This window comes from Lethenteron reissneri, chromosome 31 (assembly GCF_015708825.2).
Source record: "Lethenteron reissneri isolate LAM-NWPU_2019-01 chromosome 31, ASM1570882v1, whole genome shotgun sequence".
NCBI lineage: Eukaryota > Metazoa > Chordata > Hyperoartia > Petromyzontiformes > Petromyzontidae > Lethenteron > Lethenteron reissneri.
Window position 1 is genome coordinate 11,996,417 of NC_083809.1, and position 10,186 is coordinate 12,006,602.

Here is a 10,186-nt window from a genome sequence, read left to right on the forward strand (position 1 = left end):
GCCTGTAGCTGTGCCGGGCCAGGACTCACTGTCCACCTCCCTGCCTGACTTGAAGTCAGGAGGGGAGGATGTCATGACTGTGGGCATGGAAACTGTGGAGCGTGAGGTATGGCCGAAATGAGGGACGTGTGAAGAGGGCTGTTCTTGGCCCAGATGCTGTGGATGAGGCCCCTAAGCCCATAACTGTAATATCGGAGCCACAGCAGCTGGATTCGGTGCAGCCTCTCAGCCTCCTGGAGCAGTCCCTGTTTTAGGCCTCCTCCACTCGCTCCCTGTATAGGTCTCTTGACTCAGATCTTCGGAGTGATGGTGATGAGCCTCTAACCATAGATGCACCTCGGGTTCCAGGTCAGGGGAGATTGATTCGCGATTAATACACCTGTAGTGAGTTCAACTAAGTCGCAGAAGTACTCTTGGAGGCAGCACATTTATTCAACACCAACACACGGGGTAACTGCCCCTTAACAGAATAACAACCTATGGTAGTGACCACCACGCTAACTACACTAATTATACCGTAACTAGCTACAACGGTAGAATGTAGAACGTAGACGAAGGTTTCTTCCAGATGAACAACAACGCCGGTCCCTCTGGGGGACCCGGCTTATATTCTCTGCGGCGTGGCTGGCTCCGCCCTTGGTCACGACCACCTTCCAGAATCCTCGAGCAGGATCTGGACCCGGACCACGTGACCACCCCTAGCCCCCACTTGGGGCCCCCCTGTAGACTTAACCGGTCACATGTCCTCTTGGGTCAACCACGGTGCCATGGCCTTTAGTAACCCTGGCACACCCACACCCTATCCTGTAGGGCTGGCACTGCACGCCAAGCGTGGTGCCACCTAGCACTATCAACCAGCGCTCACCGAGCCCCTCTAGGGCCGGTACTACACCCACATCATAGTGGTGTCTGCGATGTCGTTACATCGCAAGCCATGCCTTTCTAGGGCCGGCACAGCACAGTGACATCCTGCGATGTCACTACATCACCCCTCCCTTCGTAGCACTCAGCTGTCCCGGCTGTCAACTCCCCCTTCAAAACGGACAAAACGAACAAACAGACAACCCCTATGTGTGCATCAACAAATACCCAAACACATCTATACAATATATACATAATCTACAATTATACAGTAACTAACGGGGAAAAGGGACAGAAATACAGAACAGCTTCCGCCTTGAGTTGAAGCACAGGCTTGGATGGGCTCCACATCTTCGGGTGTATCCCGTGCCTCACAAGGTGCGGTACACGCCGCAAACCCCTTATGCCGTTGCAAGAGCAGGTGCGCCTGGATGCATCTTGCAACCTTGAGAGAAGACAAGTTGTCTTCATCGACAGCCGGCAGGATGATGTTGAGGTCCTTTGTCAACGTCAGTAATCTCTCGAGGACCAGCGAATCGAATTTGTCGTGGTCCATCTTCAAGAAAGCAGCCTTTGCTAGTGCAAATAGTGCGCTATGGAAGGCGAGGGACGTCTCGGCCTCCCCACTCCTCTACGCAATGAACTTATGGCGCACATTTGACGGTGGTTCGTAGATTGCGGCCATTTGCGCAAAGGCGTGATGTAACGTGGCCCTCTCCGACGGCGGGATGGTGACAAACGCCGCCAAGGTGTCGTCATCAGGAGCGGCGGGCAGCCCTCTCAGCGCCTCCACCTCTGTCCACCCCGCCAAGTCACAGTTCATCTGCAACCGGTGCTTGAAGGCCACCTAGTCCTCTCAGGCGGCTGTAAATAATTTAACAAAGGGCAGTCATCGACTGAAAGATGGAATGTGCACAGGCGAGTTCAACGCAGTCTCAGATTTGGCAGGCTCTTTGCTCTGCTCTCTGATCAAAATGGTGGCCACTTGCGCGCTGCGCCACGGAGGTTCCCCGTTGGCGGGAAATGGCAAAGATATGTTCAGTCCCGTGTGGTTCTGTTGCCCTCTCCTCCATCGCTGGCTCTTTGCGGTGGAGCTCCGTGACGATCGACGCCACGGCTTGGAGTTCTGCGAGGTGGGAGTGGGCTGTGCGGTGCTCCCTCTGACAGTGGTGAGCTGTCGCTTAGATGGTCTACGCGATGCTCCACCTACGGCGCCTCACTCCCTTTCTCCGGGGTCGCCATCCCCGGGGCTGTTTGAGGGATAACTTCTTCGTCCTCGTGGTATGCAGTCTGCTTTGCGGAAAGATAACCTAACTCGGCTAGATAAATAAAAAAAGAACGTTTGGCCACTTCCGACACAAGTTGTAGTGAGTTCAACTGAGTCGCAGACGTACTCTTGAAGGCACCACATTTATTAACACCAACACCAACACACGGGGTAACTGCCCCTTAACAGAATAACAACCTATGGTGGTGACCACCAGGCTAACTACACTAATTACAATATAAATAGCTACAACGGACCGGACCATAACTCAGGTCCAGGTTCACGTGTTGGAGACTCGGTAGAATGTAGACGAAGGTTTCTTCCAGATGAGCAACAACACCAGTCCCTCTGGAAAACTCGACCGGGTGAGCCATGAGTACCTGGATAAACTCCTAACGTCACTCGGCTTCAGCCAGGCATTCATCTCGCACATTAGGCTCCTGTACACGGACACATCCAGCCTCATGAAGATAAACCAGTGGTTTGTCACCCCTTTCCCTGTGATGAGGCGGGGTCAAACAGGGATGCCCCCTCTCGGGGCTGCTGTACACCCTGATCATTAAGCTGCTCCTACGCCACCTGAGACAAAATCTGTCTGGCCTCAGTGTCCCAGGACCTGAGAACGCGATTGTCAGGCTCTCAGCCTTCACAGACGACATATGCGTCATGCTCAACAACACACATGTCTCCGCGCTTTTCAAGGCGGTTGTAGTCTACGAGAAGGCTGCAGTGTATGAGAAGGCCTCCTCCACCAGGGTCAATTGGGCCAAGTGTGAGGCCCTGTGTTTGGGGTCGTGATGCGATGTACGCTCTGTGCTCCTCCCAGAAGGCTGACGCAGTCAAGTACCTAGGGTCTACTTGAGGAAACCACGCATTGCTCTGAACATCTGGACTGAGCTGACCGACACAATTGAGGCCAAATTACTGGCATGGGCACGCCTCACACCGCAGATGTTCTTTAGGGGCCGAGTGCTCGTTGCTACCAACCTGGCAGCATCCATGCTGTGGCACAAGACCAAGGCCCTCCAGCCTCCTGTCGGGCTACTCACTCGAGTGAACCGCTCACTCACGCACTTCATCTGGCATGGAAAGTACTGGCTCAAGTCGGGAGTTCTCTGTCTGCCGGTGGGTGAGGGTGGCCATGGTCTTGTGGACTTCGCTGCCAGGGCCATGAGCTTCAGGCTCATGGCCGTGAGGCGGCTGCTGTATGATTGGGTGGAGCTACCCTGGAAGTTGCCGGCACTCACCCTGCTGAGAAATGCAGGGGGTATCTAGAGTACAGAAAGGAGCTCTTCCTATCAGACCTGAGCTTTGTCGACTACACGAGGCTGCCAGGTTATTGCCAGGTTATTATCAAAGCCTTTTGGACGCATGTCAGTTTTGAGTGGAGCAAAATGCTCGCGCACTATGACCTCACACATTTCCTGAACGAGCCCTTGTTCTACAACGGCCTCTTCCAGGGGATCAGAGAAGAGAGGACTCTGGCTCTACACTTCACATCAGTAGGGCTGTGGAAAGTATTCGACCTCGTGCAGGGCCACCAGTCGAAGACTGGGATTCTGCTCCATGCTCGCTGGGGAGAAACTGCTGTGGGATGTGCTCAGCGCCATGCAGGAGCTGCGCCTGAAGCTGGAGGCGCCGGAGGACAGTTGCAGCCCCCCCCCCCTCCTCCTCCTTCCCAGAGTTGCACTTCTCCTGCATGCAGCCCCCTGACCACAGCGACTCTGGGAAGCTACTGAAGCTCTGAGGCTGCAGGAACATGCCCCTGAAGAGCGCCCCAAAGAATGTGCTCAACATGTGCTGTGTCAAGGCACTGCATTCCCGGAACCTGGCCGACCTACTGGAAACAAAATGGAGAGATAATTTTTCCCCCCTCATTGTGGCCGCCCCCCAGTGGAAACAAATGTTCAAGTCTCCCGTAGCCAAACACTGCGGTAATCTCCAGTGGGGATTGGCATACTGGACGTTGTCATCGGCCATGTGGCTCAGCCGAATCTCCCTGGGGGTAGCAAACTTGTGCACTTTCTGCGGTTCCAGGGGGGGTCTGCCCCACCAGTACTTACACTGTCAGCAGCTCAACCCAGTGTTCCACCATTTAGGGACGATTTTCAGGAGAGTGGGGGTGCCCTTCTACAACAGCAGGTTCATATATTGGGTGCCTTACCTGGCTAACAAGTGCCACCATCTCGCCAATGCATCTGCGCCCAAGCGAAGATGGCGGTGTACAAGACGAGGAAAAAGATGCTCCAGGCAATACTGATGGCTGCTCTGTGGTGCCAGTGTTCAGGGGCCTGCTCAAGGCGTGGCTCCGGTGATGCGAGCGTCTTCTTCGAATGCTTGAGGGCCGTAAAAGTCCTCTGTACCGGCGTAAACGGCACCGTACTTTTTACCTTCAAACGCGCTCAGTCGTCGGGCGTGGCATGCACGATGACCACCATGTGACGTTTTTGTGTTATGCAGGGAACGTCCAGTGCCACGTGCTGCAGCGCGTGCTTTTTATTGTGTTGGGGTATTTGTTGCTGGTGACTGTGTTTCGAATCGAAACCGGCTCCAGTGCTGTTGCTGCTGACAACAATAAACGAGGTTTAAAAGTCAGTCTCCTCTCTCTCACCTCTCACTCACCTATTTATCTCTCCTCTCTCTCTCTCTCACCTGTCTCTCACTCACTCACCTCTCTCACTCTCACCTCTTGCTATCACTCACCTCTCTCACCTCTCTCTCTTGCCCTCTCACTCAACTCTCTCTCTCTCTCTCTCACCTGTCTCTCACTCTCTCTCTCACCCCACCCCGCCACCTCCACTTCTGCCTCCTGGCATTAAACGTGAACACACGTGGGTGTCTTTGGGGTAATGCTGATTTCGCATCATGGAATTGGGATGGGTGTCTTGGAGAGTGGTGGGGAGGCTGAAAAAGTGGATGCCACTTCTCACACTACTCTCCTTTAGAGGGCCGAGTGTTAATCATAAACACACTCGTGGCCTCCACTTCGTGGCATTGGCTCGTGTGTTGGAGCCCTCACACTCGTTATTATACTCAGTGCAGACCCTGGCAGTTAACTTCTTCTGGGATAGTCTGCATTGACTCAGGAAAGGCGGTGCTGCATCTCCCGCTCAGTGGGGGTGGGATGGGAGATGCTATACCTGGCCGGCAGGGTAGCCGCCTTCAGGCTAAAACTATTGCACAGGCTCCAGTATGCAGAACAGTCCCCTCTATTGAAGGGCGTTCTGCTCGTTTTATTTTCCAAAACGATGGTGGAAGTCTGCGTCACGACTTCCAGTGGCTTTTAATTGACATGGGGAAGATATACGGTAGGGGGGGGGGGGCTATCGCCATTTTATAAAAGTTATTTTAATGTATGGTGATTGCTGCGGCTTGAGTGAAATGGAGGGTGTTGTAACGGCATTGTAGCGGAGCCTCTGTTACTTAACCCCTATATCCAGGGTGGAATCTTTTAACTTGAGCGACTTGGTTTCGAGTTTTTTGGACGATGGAATCGCCAAGGTTAAAGACCCGCTCAACTACAATAATTAAATGTGGGAATCTGCAGAGTGCCCGATGCCGCTTTTGAAGCTACACTCCGTACGGTTCGTGGAGAGACTCTCTGCAAAAATCTAGTCAGTCTTACCGTAACAAGGCGTGGCAGTCTTGGAAAAATTGATTGATGACCGCAACATTCCCATGCTAGTTGTAGGTCCAGTGATCTGTAGGACTCAGAGAACTGGAAACAAACTCTTGCGGTTTAGCCGTCTTCTACGTCAAATTGTTTTTAAAGACGCCACAAAAGTCGAGCTCTGACTATTGCACGTCAAGGTTACCAGCTTTGAACCTTTAAAAGAATTGTGTGGCATGGAATAGAGGGAGCATCTCCCTCTGCCAGAGACTCGCTTCCTGTCATGGAGGGCCTCAAGAGGGTTGGGGATTTGCAGTGGAGGGTGGCACATGGCACTGCTACATGCGGTTTGCTATTGAAACACATCGACGAGGAGGCGTGCAAGCTTTGCCCATATTGTTGTAATAAAGGACTCGACCACTGTGTCTGTCTCCGTGTCCTTTATTCGGGTTCGTATACTTTTCCCACACGGCTCTCTCTCAGAGACTCCCCGCTTGGCAGCTCCACAGCTGCCTTCGCTCCCGTAGCCTTCCGCGCTCCTGCAGCTCCGCTGCAGGTCCCTGGTGCAGCCCTCTGGCTGCTCTCACAGCAGCTCCACCGCTGCTCCCCGTTCCTCCGTGCTCGGTCACTGCTGGCTGGCGGTGCCGAGTCTTACCGTGTGTGGCGATCTCGCCACTCCCCAACCTCAGCCCTGCGTGGCCTCTGTGGCGATCTCGCCACTCTCCAACCTCAGCCCTGCGTGGCCTCTGTGGCGATCTCGCCACTCTCTGTCTCTATCCCCAACTCTCTCTTCCACCCCGCTGGCTGGCGCCGTCATGAGCCCCTCAGCCACCAGGCTGAGGCACGGCGACCACCCAACGTGGTCTCCACTCTTCACTCCCCCCGACTCCTCGATCTCTTCCTGTCTCCCCGCTATAACTTCTCCCCCCACGTGACCAGGACTCCTCCCTCTCGGATCGTCACATCCGACCCGCCCATTTACGCCCGCATTACACCACCCTCCCCTGTAGAGAAAATTACAGCCGTCCTCGGCTGAAACAGAACAAAATAATGCGGGCGAAGGCATCACAATCAGGAGTCCCCCAAACACAACGGAGATTATAACAACAACAACACAAGTAACGAAAGGGGAGGTATCAGGAACTGGAACAGAACACCGGCCTGTCCTCCGCGCAACAACAACAAGAATAAGAATGGCACAATGCACAACAATGGCAACTGACACGCAAGAACGGCCGACGCGCACACCCAGGAATGTGGTGTTTTAGTGCGTGTCCATGTTGCAGTTCCATCCGCTCGGCTCAAGTCCAACGTCAAAGAGCAAGTGGTAGAGCAGGAATGACGAACGGGCGCTCAATTGCTCCTTCAAGTCCTCATCCAGTCAGCACACTAGGTAACACCCAGTGTGGCAGGCGCTGAAGATCTGTGACGAGAAGGAGAGTCCAATCCCCTGAGGCACAGCACAACAACGCACATCCGCATGTCATACACGACAGCCACCCGGCCCCAGGGTAGTGGAGATGATGTAATTCCGGCCCACTTAAGAAACCCCAATAAATACCCAAAATAGACGCGATGAATGCCCCAGTATTTAAATTTTTACAACAACATTATTTACACGTGACAACAACAACAAAAATTCCCGCTCTTGCCCACCAGCAGTCCTCCCTTGAGGACCAGCACAGACATCGCACGTATACAGCATGTACCCCCGGTCACTCTCAACAAAACCCCCAGTCGCACACCCTCGCGTGGAAAGAGCCATGCTCCCCAGCTGTAACGTTTAACTCGCCCTAACCCCCACCGTGGTCGTCAAACCACAGCAACATCCACTGACCATACTCTCGGCTAGTGCAATTTCGGGGATGAGCAGCAACTCGGCCATGCTCCTCCCTTACTATCCCATCAGCGATGGACACACACCAGCCTCGTATAGTCTGATGCTTTATAGCCCAGGGAAGATTCATCCCCCGGCAATGCCAGACCCCATCGACTCCCCCCACGAGGTAATGTTCTTTTATAGATTCAATAACCCAGAGCGGACAAGTCTGCGGCCCTTCCCGCTGGAGGACCCGCATAGAGAATCCCTGCTCCATGCTAGCCAGGTCACCCCGTTCGCTGGCACGAAACAAAACCTCTACTCCAAATCCTGTGAGCCCCCGGCCCACCAGGTTCAGTCTGCCACCGCACAACTGAACCATGACTCCCCGAGCCATATGAGCACACGGCCCATTAGTTTGAGACATACCACGGAGGTTTCGCCTCCGGGCTGTCAGGTCAGCCATCAGCCATAGGCCGATGTGACCACAACTCGTGCATCACCCAATCAACAATGGTAGGCATAACAGATGGAATATTTGCCCCACCGAGGTTTTTCTCGCGCGCTCAAAATGGCGGCCCCCTTCGCCAAGCGCGTTCTCGCAATATCTCGCACGCACTCAAAATGGCGGCCCCTTGCGCAAAGCGCATCGTCGCCATACCCCGCATGCGCGCAAAATGGCGGCCCAACGTGCGAACACGTGGCCAGTTTTCCCCGTGCGTGCACCCCAGCTGCCCTTTGCTGGGGGTCACAAGATGCATCCCCCGTCACGTTGTAACATCCCCACCAACGACAGACGCACAGCCCCAGCTTGCTGCGCACAGCAGTCATATCGGGGAAATTTTAACCAATATTTTACCAAAACACATTGGTTACACACACCAACCCGCAAAGCAACTCCTGGCTGCATGCAATCAACCGAATGAGCGACGCCACTTGGCGCCAATTTACGGCCCCATCGCCATTAACATCTAAGCCGCCCACAACGGCGTCATCGCGCACCCTCATTTTCAAAAAGCTCAATTACCTATAATATACACGCAAGCTCGTGTGCATAAACACCCATACAACCACATTTTTGGGTCCCCCTCGAATTTGTTACCAATTTCCAACAGGTACGCACAATTAATAACAATCCCAACCCCAATAGTCAACCAATGCATCGCACCCCATAACCGTACAGAACGGTGTAACAGCACATGCAGTCAGCATATCGCGATCACACGCATACATTTAAGCACAATAGCAACAGATCTGCAGGCAACCAACACACCATTAATCCTGTCGTAACTTCGCAGCAACAACACAAATATTCTCTCTTGCAAACAACCACATCGCACACAGCACCTCGCAGCACAATACACCAAAAAAAAATATTTTTCAATTAAGCCCGTCGCACACGGTAACCCACGAGATGGCACAGCGCAGGATACCCGACGCTCCCAAATTAATAATTAACTTTGCCATCAAGATAACAACTCCACGCCGCAGTGCACACACACTATTTGACACTCAGCAAGCACAGCAGACTCTCCGTCCATCCTCAACACACACACATACACACTAATTGACACCGAGCAACAAGCAAATAGCGCGTTCATCCAGAACACACACACACACACAGCCCGAACCACGCTCCGCACGCTCGAGACATGACAAAAATCGCACCCCGGCACACGCTAGATGGGTGAGGTGTGTGTTAAGGCCGGGTGCGTATCGTTACGACTCGCCCGGGGCTGCAGCAAGCAGAGGGCGCAGGGTGGTAACTTGAGACGCCTCGCAGAACTCGAACGATGACTTGACTGCCCCGTTATCTCGCACCCGAGCCAGGACGGGAGAGCTCCCGTCCCAGCAGCTGCAGCGTCGGCGTCCTCTCCTCGCAGCTCCTTCTCGCAAAACAGCAGCTCACAGCAGGCTGCTCACCCCGCGGCACCTCCAGATGGCAGCGCAAGGCCGCCTCTCTGCCGCGATGTTGAATATGGCGGCGTCTTCCCGCCGCGGTGAAGACAAGATGGCGGCTTCCCGCCGTTTCTCCCCTGCCACGCCCAAGATGGCATCTTCGTGCCGCGTGGCAGATGGCGCTGGCAGCGCAGGCAAGGCGGAGGCCTGCGGATCACCACCGGGCCCCCCTGATGCCGTCCTCGGCGTGGTGAGCTCACACAGTTGCGCCAGCACAATTTTCAAGGTCTCCAGCTGCGCCGCCATCTGTCTCGATTGTAAGTCGGCGTCCTCCGGCGCAGACGGGTCCACCGACGCGGCGACATCTTGCACCCCCGGACCCGTACTCGTTCCAGCACGGATCTCCTCTTCCATCGCAGGCAGGTCCATCGCCTGAGGAAGGTCGTCGTCGTCGGATGATGCAGCAGACGACGGCGCAGGAACATTCTCTCCTCTGAGTTGTTTTGACATGCCGTTTCACTTCTGACACCAGTGTAATAAAGGACTCGGCCACTGTGTCTGTCTCCGTGTCCTTTATTCGGGTTCGTATACTTTTCCCACATGGCTCTCTCAGAGACTCCCCGCTTGGCAGCTCCACAGCTGCCTTCGCTCCCGTAGCCTTCCGCGCTCCTGCAGCTCCGCTGCAGGTCCCTGGTGCAGCCCTCTGGCTGCTCTCACAGCAGCTCCACCG

General features: G+C 54.5%; 1 protein-coding gene across 1 annotated transcript in view; it reads right to left on the reverse strand.

Annotated features, from left to right (window-relative positions):
- The window catches only part of LOC133349862 (indian hedgehog protein-like), a 116,363-nt gene that overhangs the window by 31,406 nt on the left and 74,771 nt on the right, over positions 1 to 10,186 (reverse strand). The window lies entirely within an intron of this gene.